A 14886-nucleotide genomic window follows, 5' to 3' on the forward strand; every position below is an offset into this window, starting at 1 on the left:
TTGTTTGTTTTTTTCCCTGCAGATGATGAAGAGGAGCCTGGTGAGTGCGGGAATATCCCAGTTGGCCTGTGTGGTTTTTCTGGATGATGGATTCAGCCCCTTGGCCCTCTGAAAGCTAAGTTGAGGGACCTGGGCTGGGGAGAGGCTGGGAGGAAGGGACACAGCTGGGAATTGCCGGGAGGGGTTTTAAAGTTAGAGTGGGAGGGCAGGGCTGTCCAGGAGCAGTCCTGTTTGGGCAGATGAAGGGAGCAGGTTGCTTTTCAGCATGAGACCAGCGTGTGCCGGGCAGGGCAGTTCCAGCCTGTGTCTGTGGTGCTGTGTAGTTTGTGTAGTCTGTCTTCTGTGCTTAGACCTTCCTTGGGTCTCAATGCCATCATCAGTCTTTGTGTTGGAGGAGTGTGGCATGCACTTCGGGCTCTGTCCCTAGGGTCTTGAATGCCCTTACTCATCGGCACTGTGCCAATTGGGTGCTTCTTTTCTTGTGTTCAGAACTCTAAAGCGTGGATTGGTCTCAGCAGGTTCCGGTTGGTCCTCTTTTGTGGCGTTTTTCTGGGCTGCTTTGGCAGCTCTGCTCTCTAGCTGTCAGTTTTCTCGGACTGGGACTTCTTCCCTGCATCCTGATATCCTTAGGTCTCGACGCCAGGCTTCTGGCGCATCCATCGTCTGGGTTTTGACAGTGCCATCTTGTAATGGGCCGTTCCGTTTGACTCCTCTTCTTGGGGTCTGCCATAGAGCCTCCTGGCCTTGCGGTTGCAGCCCTGTAGGTCGTCTTGCCTGACGGTGCCTCCCGTCCGGGGGTCGTTCTTCTTGCTGAGAGTTTTCTCTCTCTTTGAATCACTTTGTTGGTAGCTTTCCATGTGGTAAGGTTCTGCGCACGGGTGTGTTTGGTTTGGAGCTGCTCTGCCTGGGGATGTAGAGTCAGGGGTAGGTGTAACAGCGATAAGAGTCTACGGGTGAAACGATGTGCCTAGACTGTTTAGGTGAGGGTTGTACAGTAATCAGCTCAAGTAGTCATCGGCGGGCTGCGTGGACAGCTGTGCCGATAGTGTTTTATGGAGACGATTGGAGCCATGTTGGCAGGGGCTATTGAGGGGCAGTGAAGCGGATTTGACTCTCTTAAGGTGTTAAGTCTTGCACGTGATGGGCTTAAAGTTTGGCCCTTTTTTTTTCCTAAGATGGCAGGCTGTAGTTGGACTCCAGGTGGTCTTCGTAGATGGAATCAAGACCTCTGGAATTGTTAAGCTAATCAAGACCTCTGGAATTGTTAAGCTCTTGCTCTTGGTGACTTGTTCAATATGTTTTTTTTCAGATGCAGAGGGACAAGTTGCGTGCCACAGAGTGACGGAGGTGGGGAGCGGAGCATAAGAAGCTGCGTCCATGAGTGGAATCAGAGGGAAGATGTCGCTGGTGGCTCTATGACTAGCTGATAGGGTTCTTTTTTTCTTTTATTTTGAAGGTATGAAGCAAGGAGTGACACAGGCCATCGATACCAGAGGTGACTCGGGCAAGGTGAGTCATGACTACTGGGTTAAAGGAACCATTCCTTTGGAGGTGTCATATTGTTGGCAAAGTTGGAAGCATCCCTTGTCGTTTGTTTTTTGCAGGTGGCGCACGCAGCCTCGGAGGGGTGAAGTCGCAGGCCAATGAGCAGTCTGAGAAGGTGAAGTGGTTGCGGGCTGGGTTGGTGTTGAATATCAAAGTATTATGTGGTTGCTCAGTTAAGCGTTGTCGTGGTTTAACCCCAGCCAGCAACTAAGCACCACACAGCCGCTCACTCACTCCCCCCCATCCAGTGGGATGGGGGAGAAAATCAGGAAAAGAAGTAAAACTCCTGGGTTGAGATAAGAACGATTTAATAGAACAGAAAAGAAGAGTGTAGGGTTCGGCGTTCGGAAGATCTCGCGATGTCACGGAAAGTTAGAGGGTTAGTCGCAGCCTTATGATGTGTCTGTAATCCCACCTACCCTTGTTAGTATAAAAGGAATTGACTGCGCAATAAAAGGCGGAAGTTGGCGCTCACACTGTGTGTGTTATCTGTCTCTTTCCCTGGTCTGGGGTTGATCAGTGATCTAATCGTGGCACCCTGATATGCAGCGAACGCTACATAATGGTGACCCCGACGTGATCGGTCGCACTAGGCGACGATGGAACTTGCGCAAGTGATTCAGGTGTTGAAAGTGTTGGCTGATGAGGTGGGTGCTCACGGAACGATTAGGAGGGGCCCCACAGGCGAATGCATCCAATGGGTGCTGCGCCGGGGAGGGATGGGCTCTCCCAAAGAAGTATTAAGTCCCCCAAATTGGGGAGAGATTCGGGAGCTGTTGCTCCAGTCGGCGCTTGCGGGTGAGCGCGGAGCTGCGGAACGATTACAAGCTTGGGGGAGAGTGGAGGAGGTAGTTACGGCAGGACGGAAAGCTGGGGAGCGTTGGTCGGCGGCGCGAGCTGTTTTGTTTGCGGATGAAGCGCCGGCTCAAAACCAAGGGGGGGCAGTGCCCCCAGGGACAGTGAGTCAGACTCGGACGGAGTGGGCGGCTGTGGAGCGGGGCTCACAGAGCGGTCCATCTCTGACTGAGAGCGTGGACACGGAGAGTACGGCAGAGACGGAGGTTTTTCCTGTAGGGACGGTACCAGCGGGGACGGACGAGCCCCCTCCGCAGTGTCCATGGGGGGAGTTACGGCGGGAGGTTCGGAAGGACTTGGGGGAGTGCCTCTTGGACTGGGATCCAGGCGGGGACGTTAAGGGAGATTTGTACCGTTAGTTGAGAGAGTGGGAGGAACGGCCACCCGCGGAGGGGATAACTGGGAGGCAGCGGGGGTTGGAGACTGGCAGAGGAGGAAACACCCCCCGCGGGGGGAAATCAGGCGCCCTTGCCGGGAGAGCGGACGGAGCCTCCTGAGCCTTTGCCTGAGCCTGTGCCTGCTGAGCCGTCAGCTGCGCCCCCTCCGGCGCTTCCTCCGCCCCCTCCCTCCTCCCTTCCTTTCCGCCCCCCCCTCCGCCGCCTTGCAGCGGCACGTGTCAGCCGGCCATGGAATGGCCGCCGCCAGGCGCGGCCGCGGCCGGCCCCGGGCAGAACCATCCGCGCCCCTGCCACCGCCCTTTCATCCATCCCGCCTCTCGGAACCAGAGGCGGTGAAACCAACCGCGCCCGCGATAGACGCGGAGCCGCCTGCAGTAGCCTCTGCAGACGAGAGGGAGAGGCATTGGAGGAGAGTAAAAAAAAAAAAAAAAAAAGGAGGCGTTTCACTGGAAAGTCCTTGAGAAATTGAAGACTTTGTCCCAATGGCAACTGGGACGGCACCGGCGGGTGCTGGAGCCACTGATCCAACAGATTCTGACTGATAGAGTATTATACTTTAGAGGACTAGCAGACATTGAGTCCTTCAGAGAGGTTTTTAGAACAACATGCCTTATTGTATATAGAACTTGCTTTAGGTAAAAAGTGTGTTAAGCATAATTTGATTAAACATAGTGTGATTACGGGAAGACAGTGTGGGGTAAACGTAAAAGTTAGTTAAAGCCAAAATTAGGGGTAAGGTCTATTTCCATTAATAACCTGGGAACGAGGTTGATTGTGTTTCCACAGATACAGGCCCACGACGGACTCCTGTTGAATTTGCACGACCATCATCATCTGGAGCATCATAGATGGTGTGGCAATATGAATACCACCTCAGTCAAAAACTAATGTATAGGTCACCTTGGTTAACATAACAGGTCAAGATTCTCTGTGCACCGCAACCGCATCATAAAGCCCATGAACCAATAGACAAGATGGCTATGACTCGTGCAGCGCGCCTGGCCAGCAAGCGCATGCGTCATAGATTGCAACCGAGGCAGACTTTTGGCACCCGCTGGCCACGTGTGCCAAAACCCGTTCCTCTGCAAATGTACAAATACCGGGATTTTCCGAAGAGCATCGGGCTGGTGTACGGTGAGGCCATCGTTGCCTCTGTGGGGACGCCCATGGAAAGCTGGCACCTACCGATTGCTGGGCTGAGTTCGCGGAGCAAGATGACACAAGAATGTATGGATGGTTCATCTTCCTCATAGTCCTCATGGTTTGGGTCATTAGGGGTAATGGGTTGGCTTAAAGAATTATGGGCATTATTGTAGTTATTGTGATTTTAGCTATTGTAATAATTTTACCTTGTTCAGCTTGTTAAGTAAACTTGGCATCCCTCATAATAGCACCGACCAGGCCATTGTAGAACGAGCACATCGAACTTTAAAGGCCTTACTCGATCGGCTTAGGGAGGGGGAGCAGGAGGAGCCCTCCTGGTTACAGGAAAACACACCTGCTCTCCGTACACAGCGTCTTCTGTTAACTGGGTTAACTTCATTAAATCAGACAGTTCGAGGGGATCTGGAAGAGACGGCGGCGCAACGACACTTTACGAACACGGAAGAGAAAGGTCCCTACCCGTTGGTCCGCGTACGTGACTTTCAGACACGCCAATGGGATGGGCCGTTTGAGTTGCGTTGTCTTGGGCGAGGGTATGCCTGTGTACAGACACCTGAAGGGCTACTGAAATGGGTTCCTAGTCGTATGATTTGTCCTGCCTTAACCTCGTAGTGTTTGAGTGTTTTTCCTACAGGTTGCTGTCATCCTTTCCTGGCTTGTGACACCTTGGGTATCTGCTACAAACTTCTGGCAGTGGATGCAAAGCCAACTGGGGGACCCTGATGTGTATCTGGATGACGTCCCTCTCAGAGTCCATCAATACGTGCCTTTATGGGATCCGGCTGTCAGAGCTCGCAGCCAGGAATCCAGGTGCCTCAGACATTAAGCCTTAACATCAGTGCACCAATGATAAACTTTATAGAGTAATAGAAGTAATTCTTTCCAAGCCTCATGATGTATCTGTATAACTTTCAGTCTACCTCCTGTGTGAATTTCTATAAAGGAGCTTTTTGCTCTTCAGGGTAAATGGGACATTTACGGGTGTTTAAGATAGAGTGTTTCAACTTAGTTGTAGAGATATGTTTATACTCATAGTACTTTACTTAGTTATTTCTTGGTGTGGAATTGTTCATAACAATAGAAGCCAACTCGTCATAGAGAGGGGGGAGATGTAGGGTTCGGCGTTCGGAAGATCTCGCGATGTCACGGAAAGTTAGAGGGTTAGTCGCAGCCTTATGATGTGTCTGTAATCCCACCTACCCTTGTTAGTATAAAAGGAATTGACTGCGCAATAAAAGGCGGAAGTTGGCGCTCACACTGTGTGTGTTATCTGTCTCTTTCCCTGGTCTGGGGTTGATCAGTGATCTAATCGTGGCACCTTGATATGCAGCGAACGCTACAGAAGAGACTAATAATGATAATGATAACACTAATAAAATGACAACAGTAGTAATAAGAGGATTGAAATGTACAAATGATGCGCAGGGCAATTGCTCACCACCCGCCGACCGACACCCAGCCAGTCCCCGAGCGGCGATTCCCTCCCTCCCCCACTTCCCAGTTCCTAAACTAGATGGGACGTCACATGGTATGGAATACACTGTTGGCCAGTTTGGGTCAGGTGCCCTGGCTGGGCATGAGAAGCTGAAAAATCCTTGACTGTAGTCTAAACACTACTGAGCAACAACTGAAAACATCAGTGTTATCAACATTCTTCACATACTGAACTCGAAACATAGCACTGTACCAGCTACTAGGAAGACAGTTAACTACATCCCAGCTGAAACCAGGACAGTATCCACCCCTTATTCTATACCATTGACGTCATGCTCAGTTCCCATACCTTTAGTTACATTCTGATCAATCATCACCACCTTTCCATCCCTTTGAGACATATGAACAATTATATATATATATATATATATATATATAAGTATACACACACAGAGATATCAGTTCTTTAGTTCTTTATGTTCATAAAATGTTTGTTGAGTTCATTTAGTTTCTGACTCTGGGCTCCATCTGTCATACCAGTCTGTCTGAGCAGGAGGGATGGTGCAAAGTCCTCTCAGTCGGTAGAGCAGAATTGGGCTTCAGTGCGGTGTGACGAGCAGATGACATTTGGCGCAGCAGGAGGATGGTGTGCACCGTTGGATTGTTGCATGCTGGAGTCAGTTCTGGATCCACCTCTACTGCGCTTTGCTCAGTTTTATCACAGTTCTTTCTTGCTTGATCCAAGTGATTCTTACTATAGTACTATGGATATAGCATATAACAATTATAGTAATGCTAACATACAGTAGCAGGGTTATATAGCAACTAATATCATACAGTTTAATTCTGGCTATTTTCACCTAAAATCAAATCCCCTTGAGGCACGCATCGGACTTCCCCATCTTTTCGCATCACCCACCAAGTGCACCCAGGCCCTTGAGCAAAAGCAATCCCACGAATGGGTTTACCTTTGCCTGAGGCAGGAGTAACCCAGACTGTTTTCCCTAACATGTTTTTCATGTGCACTACAAGGACTTTATCCCCTTCTACAGTATGTAAAAATTCTGATTGGGCAGGGCCACTCCGATTGGCAGATCCTCTGGTGTTGACTAACCAGGTGGCTTTTGCTAAATGTGTATCCCAATGTTTGAAAGTTCCGCCCCCCATTGCTCTCAATGTAGTCTTTAACAGTCCATTGTATCGCTCAATTTTCCCAGAGGCTGGTGCATGATAGGGGATATGATACACCCACTCAATGCCGTGCTCTTTGGCCCAGGTGTCTATGAGGTTGTTTCGGAAATGAGTCCCATTGTCTGACTCAATTCTTTCTGGGGTGCCATGTCGCCACAAGACCTGCTTCTCAAGGCCCAGGATAGTGTTCCGGGCAGTGGCATGGGGTACAGAATATGTTTCCAGCCATCCGGTGGTTGCTTCCACCATTGTAAGCACATAGCGCTTGCCTTGGCGAGTTTGTGGGAGTGTGATATAGTCAATCTGCCAGGCTTCCCCAAATTTATATTTCAGCCATCGCCCTCCATACCACAGGGGCTTTAACCGCTTGGCTTGCTTAATTGCAGCACATGTTTCACATTCATGGATAACCTGCGCGATAGTGTCTATGGTCAGGTCCACCCCTCGATCTCGAGCCCATCTATATGTTGCATCTCTTCCCTGATGGCCTGAAGTATCATGGGCCCATCGAGCCATAAATAGCTCACCCTTATGTTGCCAGTCCAGGTCCACCTGAGACACTTCAATCTTGGCAGCCTGATCCACCTGTTCGTTGTTTCGATGTTCTTCAGTGGCCCGACCCTTGGGTACATGAGCATCTACATGACGTACTTTTACAACCAGATTCTCTAGCCGGGACGCAATATCTTGCCACAGCGTGGCAGCCCAAATGGGTTTACCTCTGCGCTGCCAGTTGCTCTGCTTCCATTGCTGTAACCACCCCCACAGGGCATTTGCCACCATCCATGAGTCAGTATAGAGATAGAGCACTGGCCACTTTTCTCTGTCAGCAATATCTAACGCTAGCTGGATGGCTTTCACCTCTGCAAACTGACTCGATTCACCCTCTCCTTCAGCAGTTTCTGCAACTTGTCGTGTAGGACTCCATACAGCAGCTTTCCACCTTCGATGCTTTCCCACAATGCAACAGGATCCATCAGTGAACAGGGCATATTGCCTCTCATTTTCTGGCAGTTTATTATACAGCGGGGCTTCTTCAGCACGTGCCACCTCCTCCTCTGGTGACATTCCAAAATCTTTGCCTTCTGGCCAGTCCGTGATTACTTCTAAAATTCCTGGGCGACTGGGGTTTCCTATGCGAGCTCGTTGTGTGATCAGTGCGATCCACTTACTCCACGTGGCGTCAGTCGCGTGATGTGTAGAGGAGACCCTCCCTTTGAACATCCAGCCCAGCACTGGCAGTCGGGGTGCTAAGAGGAGCTGTGTTTCAGTACCAACCACTTCTGAGGCAGCTCGAACTCCTTCATACGCTGCCAATATCTCTTTTTCAGTTGGAGTATAGCGAGCCTCGGATCCTCGATATCCTCGACTCCAAAACCCCAGGGGTCGGCCTCGGGTCTCCCCAGGTGCTTTCTGCCAGAGGCTCCAGGTAGGGCCATTCTCCCCAGCTGCAGTGTAGAGCACATTTTTAACATCTTGTCCTGTCCGGACTGGTCCAAGGGCTACGGCATGAACAATCTCCCGTTTAATTTGTTCAAAGGCTTGTTGTTGTTCAGGGCCCCATTTAAAATCATTCTTCTTCCGGGCCACTTGATAGAGAGGGCTTACAATCAAACTGTAATTTGGAATATGCATTCTCCAAAACCCCACGACACCTAAGAAGGCCTGTGTGTCCTTTTTATTAGTCGGGGGAGACATAGCTGCTATTTTATTAATCACATCCATTGGGATCTGACGACGTCCATCTTGCCATTTTATTCCCCAAAACTGGATCTCCTGTGCAGGTCCCTTGACCTTACTTTCTTTTATGGCAAAACCGGCTTTCAGAAGGATTTGGATTATTTTCTTCCCTTTCTCAAAGACTTCTTCTGCTGTGTTGCCCCATACGATGATGTCATCAATGTATTGCAGGTGTTCCGGAGCTTCACCTTTTTCCAGTGCAGTCTGGATTAGTCCATGGCAAATAGTGGGGCTGTGTTTCCACCCCTGGGGCAATCGATTCCAAGTGTACTGGACACCTCTCCAAGTAAAGGCAAATTGTGGACGACACTCTGCTGCTAGAGGGATTGAGAAAAACGCATTAGCAATGTCAATTGTGGCATACCACTTGGCTGCCTTTGACTCTAGCTCGTATTGAAGTTCTAGCATATCTGGAACGGCAGCACTCAGCGGTGGTGTAACTTCATTCAGGCCGCGATAGTCAACTGTTAGTCTCCACTCCCCATTAGACTTCCGCACTGGCCATATGGGACTATTAAAGGGTGAGCGGGTTTTGCTGATCACTCCTTGGCTCTCCAGTTGGCGAATCAACTTGTGGATGGGAATCAGAGAGTCTCGGTTGGTGCGATATTGCCGCCGGTGCACCGTCGTGGTAGCAATTGGCACTTGTTGTTCTTCAACCTTGAGCAACCCCACAATCGAAGGGTCTTGAGAGAGACCAGGCAGGGTAGACAGCTGTTCAGTGCCCTCCGTCTCCAAGGCAGCTATACCAAAAGCCCATCGATACCCCTTCGGGTCCTTAAAATACCCCCTCCTGAGGTAGTCTATGCCAAGGATACACGGAGCCTCTGGACCAGTCACAATGGGGTGTTTCTGCCATTCATTTCCAGTTAGGCTTACTTCAGCTTCCAATACAGTTAATTCTTGGGATCCCCCTGTCACACCAGAAATACAAATGGATTCTGTCCCTTTATAACTTGATGGCATTAGAGTGCACTGTGCGCCGGTGTCTACTAGAGCCTTATACTCCTGTGGGTCTGACGTGCCAGGCCATCGAATCCACACAGTCCAATAGACCCGGTTATCCCTTTCCTCCACCTGGCTGGAGGCAGGGCCCCTCTAATTCTGGTTAGAGTATTCAGTATTCACTTCTCGTAAAATTGGCTCAGAAGTCCCTTCAAGAGGATCGGAAATGAAATCAGCCCTTCTACTCTGTTTGGAAACTGGAGCGGCATTTTTCCTGGTAGAATCCCCTTTTGTGGTGGTTTTTCCTCGCAGTTCACGTACCCGTGCATTTAGGACCGAGGTAGGTTTTCCGTCCCATTTCCTCATGTCCTCTCCCTGATCACATAGGTAAAACCACAGGGCACCTTGCGGTGTGTACCTTCTATATTCTCTCTCTTGGGAAGAGGAGCGCTCACTCCTAATAGCTGAGACATTGGTCCTTACACGTGTGGAGTAGGACATATCCTCTTTGATTTGTTGGACATCCTCGGACAGCTTCTCCACAGCTGCAATGCAGGCTTGTAGGGAGGAGGAGAGATTTTCTTCGTATTGACGGAGTTGGCGAGCCACTTCCTCCACTGTCGGTGCCTCTTCATCCTTCCAGGCCATTATTGGCATAGGATGATGGTGCGCTCCGTACAAACTTCCGCCACATGGGTCGTGTGCATTGGACTTCGTCTGGATCTTTGGGTAATTGTGGGTTGTCCGGGTCATGATGGATCGTCTCTAGCACAGCTAATTCCCTCAGATATTGAATACCTTTTTCCATGGTGGTCCACTTGCTTGATTGACATATAACATCTTCCTTAAAGGGGTACCTTTCCTTCACACTTGACAGGAGTCGCCTCCAGAGGCTGATGGCTTGTGTCCCTCTTCCAATTGCCTTGTCAATGCCACCTTCCCTGGCAAGCGATCCCAGCTGCTTGGCTTCCCTACCTTCTAATTCCAAGCTATTAGCCCCATTGTCCCAGCATCGGAGGAGCCAGGTGATAATATGCTCACCTATACGGCGGCCAAAGTCTTTTCACAGATCCCGCAGCTCACTCAAGGATAGGGACCGGGTTATTACCTCTGGTTCTGCCTCTTCCTCCGGTTCCCGTGATGATCCTGGTTCATCTTCATCCTTCGCTAAGCGAACTGATTTTTTTGTATATTTCTTTTTCTGTACGGGGGCAACTGATGCTGGTGCAGGTTGGTCCGCTGGTTCAGTTGCAGTATCGCTCACTGGGTTTTGGATAACCGCAGTGTCTGTCACTGAGGTTTGGGTAGCAGCAGTGCTCGTCGCTGGGGCTGGAGGGACTGCAGTGCCCGTTGCTGAGGTTTGGGTGGCTGCTGTACTCATTGCCGGGGCTGGAGGGGCTGCAGTGCCTGTTGTTGAGGTTTGGGTAGCCTGAGTTCTCGTCGCCGGGGCTGGAGGGGTCACGGTGCCTGTCGCCAAGGTCTGGGTGCCTGCAATGCTCCTTGCTGGGGCTGGAGGGGCCGCAGCGCCCGTTGCCAAGGTTTGGGTGGCCGCGGTGCTCACCATTTTGTTGTTAGGTCCAGAGACTTTCTCTTCCCCTTGAGGGTACTGAGTGGTGTCAAACAGGGCTCGATAGGCATGGGCCAGGCCCCAGCACGTTGCAGTGATTTGTATCTCTCTGGAGCTGCCGGGGTGACAGCATACCTTTTCCAAATATTTTACTAGTTCTTCTGGATCCTGCACTTGTTCAGGGGTGAATTTCCAAAACGTCGGAGGTGCCCACTTTTCTAGGTATTTGCCCATACTACCCCACACACCCTGCCACTCATAATTATCCAGCCTTGGGGCACATCTCTGGGTGATCTTCTTAAATAGCTGTTTAACCTTAAACGAGAGCTGAACCACATTCAGAAGTATGCTAATTCCTAGCAGTAGGGCTAGGACCGTGCTAGTCCCAACATTCCAGGAGTATTCAAATTTTTCAAAATTCTCAAACACCATTGTAACTGGACCGAAGGAGAAAGGAGAGGGGAAGAAAGGTACCCCACCCACAGACTGGTTTTCCATGGAGGAAAGGTAAATGGTATAATTATTAATAGTTTCCCACAGATGGCTCCCGCAGTATAAAGGTGACAATGCTAAGTGCAAATACCGGATTAATCCCACAGCTGATGACTTTATCATACCATAAACCAGAGTTATACCATACATCAAAGCGAAAACCTTAATCCACCTCCCACGGATGATAAGCAGTAGAAGAGGAACTACATACAGCAAGCGAGGTGATACATAACAGAGCCTTAAAAACCAGAGCAACAACTCTAAGAATGCATAAATCAACATAATGAATGCTTAGGACAAATTTGTTTTAACAAGCTCTGGTCAGGTTTGTCGTTATCTCAACCCTTCGTGCCCCACATTGGGCGCCAAAAGGACTGTCGTGGTTTAACCCCAGCCAGCAACTAAGCACCATGCAGCCGCTCACTCACTCCCCCCCATCCAGTGGGATGGGGGAGAAAATCAGGAAAAGAAGTAAAACTCCTGGGTTGAGATAAGAACAGTTTAATAGAACAGAAAAGAAGAAACTAATAATGATAATGATAACACTAATAAAATTACAACAGTAGTAATAAAAGGATTGAAATGTACAAATGATGCGCAGGGCAATTGCTCACCACCCGCCGACCGACACCCAGCCAGTCCCCGAGCGGCGATTCCCTCCCTCCCCCACTTCCCAGTTCCTAAACTAGATGGGACGTCACATGGTATGGAATACACTGTTGGCCAGTTTGGGTCAGGTGCCCTGGCTGGGCATGAGAAGCTGAAAAATCCTTGACTGTAGTCTAAACACTACTGAGCAACAACTGAAAACATCAGTGTTATCAACATTCTTCACATACTGAACTCAAAACATAGCACTGTACCAGCTACTAGGAAGACAGTTAACTACATCCCAGCTGAAACCAGGACAAGCGTTTACCTTTTTGTTTTGCAGGCGCTGTGCGGGCCACCTTTGGAATGGGATGAGCGTTTGAGGTGAGCTGTGGATTAGGGAGGAGGAGCATGGGGCAGGTGACTTCTCGCGAGTGCTTTGCTAATTTTGTGTGTCTTGCTGTCTTAGGTACCATGAGTGATGATGGCTGCAGGGTCTGACTCTGGAATGAGCAGGTAAGCATAACACTGTGGTGTGTGTGATTAAGTGGTGGGTTGGGAAAGTAGTTGGTGTTGGCTGATGGGTTGCTTACTGCCTCTTCTGATTTTGTTGCCTTTTTTTTTTTGTCTTCACTGCAGATGATGGAGAGGAACCTGGCGACTGCCGGATCATCCCAGTTAGCCCATGTGATTTTTGTGGAGGATGGATTTGTACCCTTGGCCCTCTGAAAGTTAAGTTGAGGGACCTGGGCTGGGGAGAGGCTGGGAGGAAGGGACACAGCTGGGAATTGCTGTGAGGGGTTTTAAAGTTAGAGTAGGAGGGCAGGGCTGTCCAGGAGCAGTCCTGTTTGGGCAGATGAAGGGAGCAGGTTGCTTTTCAGCATGAGACCAGCGTGTGCCGGGCAGGGCAGTTCCAGCCTGTGTCTGTGGTGCTGTGTAGTTTGTGTAATCTGTCTTGTGTGCTTAGACCTTCCTCGGGTCTCAATGCCATCATCAGTCTTTGCGCTCAGGGAGCGTGGCATGTGCTTTGGGCTCCATCCCTAGGGTCTTGAATGCCCTTCCTCATTGGCAATGTGCCAGTTGGCTGCTTCTTTTCTTGTGCTCGGAGCTGTAAAGTGTGGATTGGTGTCAGAAGGTTCCCGCTGGTTCTCTTGCGGCGCTCTTCTGGGCTGCTTTGGCAGCTCTGCTCTCTAGCCATGTGTTGTCTTGGACTGGGAGTTCTTCCCTGCACCTTGATGTTCCTAGGTCTTGATGACAGGCTTCTTACGCATCCATCATCTTGGTTTTGACAGTACCATCTTGTAACGGGCCCTTACTTTTGCGTCTTCTTTGGGGCTGTCGTAGAGCCTCCTTGCTTCGTGGTTTTGGGCGCCGTAGGTCAATTTGCCGGATGGCACCTCCCATCCAGGGGTCATTCTTCTTGCTGAGAGTTTTCTCTCTCTTTGAATCGCCTTGTCTGTAGTGTTCTGTGTTGTGTTGGTCTGTGCATGGGTGCATTTGGCTTGGAGCTTCTCTGCCCGGGGATGTAGAGTCAGGGGTAGGTGGAACAGCAATGAGTCTATGGGTGAAATGTTGATATGTCTAGATTGCTAGTATTGAGGGTTAAAAGACTTTTGAGTCATTGCATGTCAGTAGGGGAGTGGATTGCAAGTGGATTGTGAGGTAGAATATAGTAAGGCAGTAAGTGGGTGTGGGTGTTAATATTGTTTATGTGGACACTTTGTGGTAAGCTTCTAGAAATGGTTAAGGCATTGAGGTTTTTGGTTTTGGAATCGGTGGGAAGCAGGTGTTTGGAGCTGTGGAGGATTTTTTTATGCCGAGGGTGAAGTGCATATTCAACAGTTTTGTGTGTTGGTTTTGCAGGTGATCACCGGGCATAAGGCCTTTGAAGGAACCTCGCATTTAGGCGATGTGGCTGCTACGGAGGTTGGACTGTGACAAGTGCCACTATGAAAGCTAAGTATCTGGTTGAAAATCTGTGTATGGCGCAGATGGTGCGTGTTGAAGTGTTGCTGTAATGGAAGGGTAGTTTGTGGGGAGCTTGAAAGGAGGTTGGGCTGGGGCTAGGGGTTTTGCAGGCAGGGTGATTTTTGAGGCCCCGGGTGCTGCGAGTAAGGGGCGATGGCCCCTTGACACCTTTTGGCGGCAGGATGGGTTAGTTGAGAGTGAGGGCTAGTGTGTGTGTGATCTGAATGAGTGGTGTGTTGTGAATGTGCGTAACTTTGTGGGGTTATGTGGTTTAGCTTTTTAGTGGTCTCTTGCAGGGTGGATGTAGAGTGTTTGTTAGGCAATTAGGAAAAAATAAAATACAATTAGAATCAAAAATCCCCAGCCAGGGGATTTTTTTTCCCCCAGCTGTGTTCCCCCCCCCCAGTCCTGGCCGCTCTGTGAGGCAATGTTCATGGCCAATGTTCGGACGGGGGTCAGGCTTGGGCTGGGGTTTTGGCAGGCAGGGCAATTTTTGAGACCCCTGGTGCCACAACCACAGGGCCATGGTCCCTTGAGGGTGGCAGGCAGTTGGATGGATGAGTTGAGAGCGAGGGCTGGTGTGCATGCAACGTCAAAGTGTAGTGTGTTGTGAATGTGTGTGACCTTGTAGGGTTATGTATTTTGACTTTTTAATGTTTTTTTCCTTTCAGGTTGTACAGGTGAGATGTTTTCCAGGGAATTAGAATTGAAAAAAAATACCATTAGAATAAAAAAAACCCTAGCCGGGGGATTTTTTTTTTTTTTTCCCCAGTCCCGGCTGCTCTGTGAGGCGATGTTCATTGCCAATGTTCGGATGGGGGTCAGGCTCGGGCCAGGATTTTGGCAGGCAGGGGGATTTTTTTCAAGGCTCCCGGGAACAGCGCTCCCGTGGAGCACTCCCCTGGAATGTGGTAATTGCCAATTAGCGCAGGGAATTATGTTGGTCAGCGGATGGTCTTTGGAAGACAGTTGAGGATTTTGCGGGCAAAGGGTGGG

General features: G+C 49.9%; 1 long non-coding RNA gene across 1 annotated transcript; it reads left to right on the forward strand.

The window, feature by feature from the left end:
• The first annotated feature begins 1378 nt into the window (after positions 1-1378).
• On the forward strand, positions 1379-14653 carry LOC138682794 (uncharacterized). The gene is made up of 5 exons (XR_011322715.1): positions 1379-1509; positions 1605-1660; positions 12266-12306; positions 12392-12438; positions 12562-14653. It is a non-coding gene; the product is annotated as an uncharacterized lncRNA (long non-coding RNA).
• The last annotated feature ends 233 nt before the right edge of the window (positions 14654-14886 follow it).

The sequence above is a fragment of the Haliaeetus albicilla genome, chromosome 29 (genome assembly GCF_947461875.1).
Source record: "Haliaeetus albicilla chromosome 29, bHalAlb1.1, whole genome shotgun sequence".
Classification (NCBI taxonomy): Eukaryota; Metazoa; Chordata; class Aves; order Accipitriformes; family Accipitridae; genus Haliaeetus; species Haliaeetus albicilla.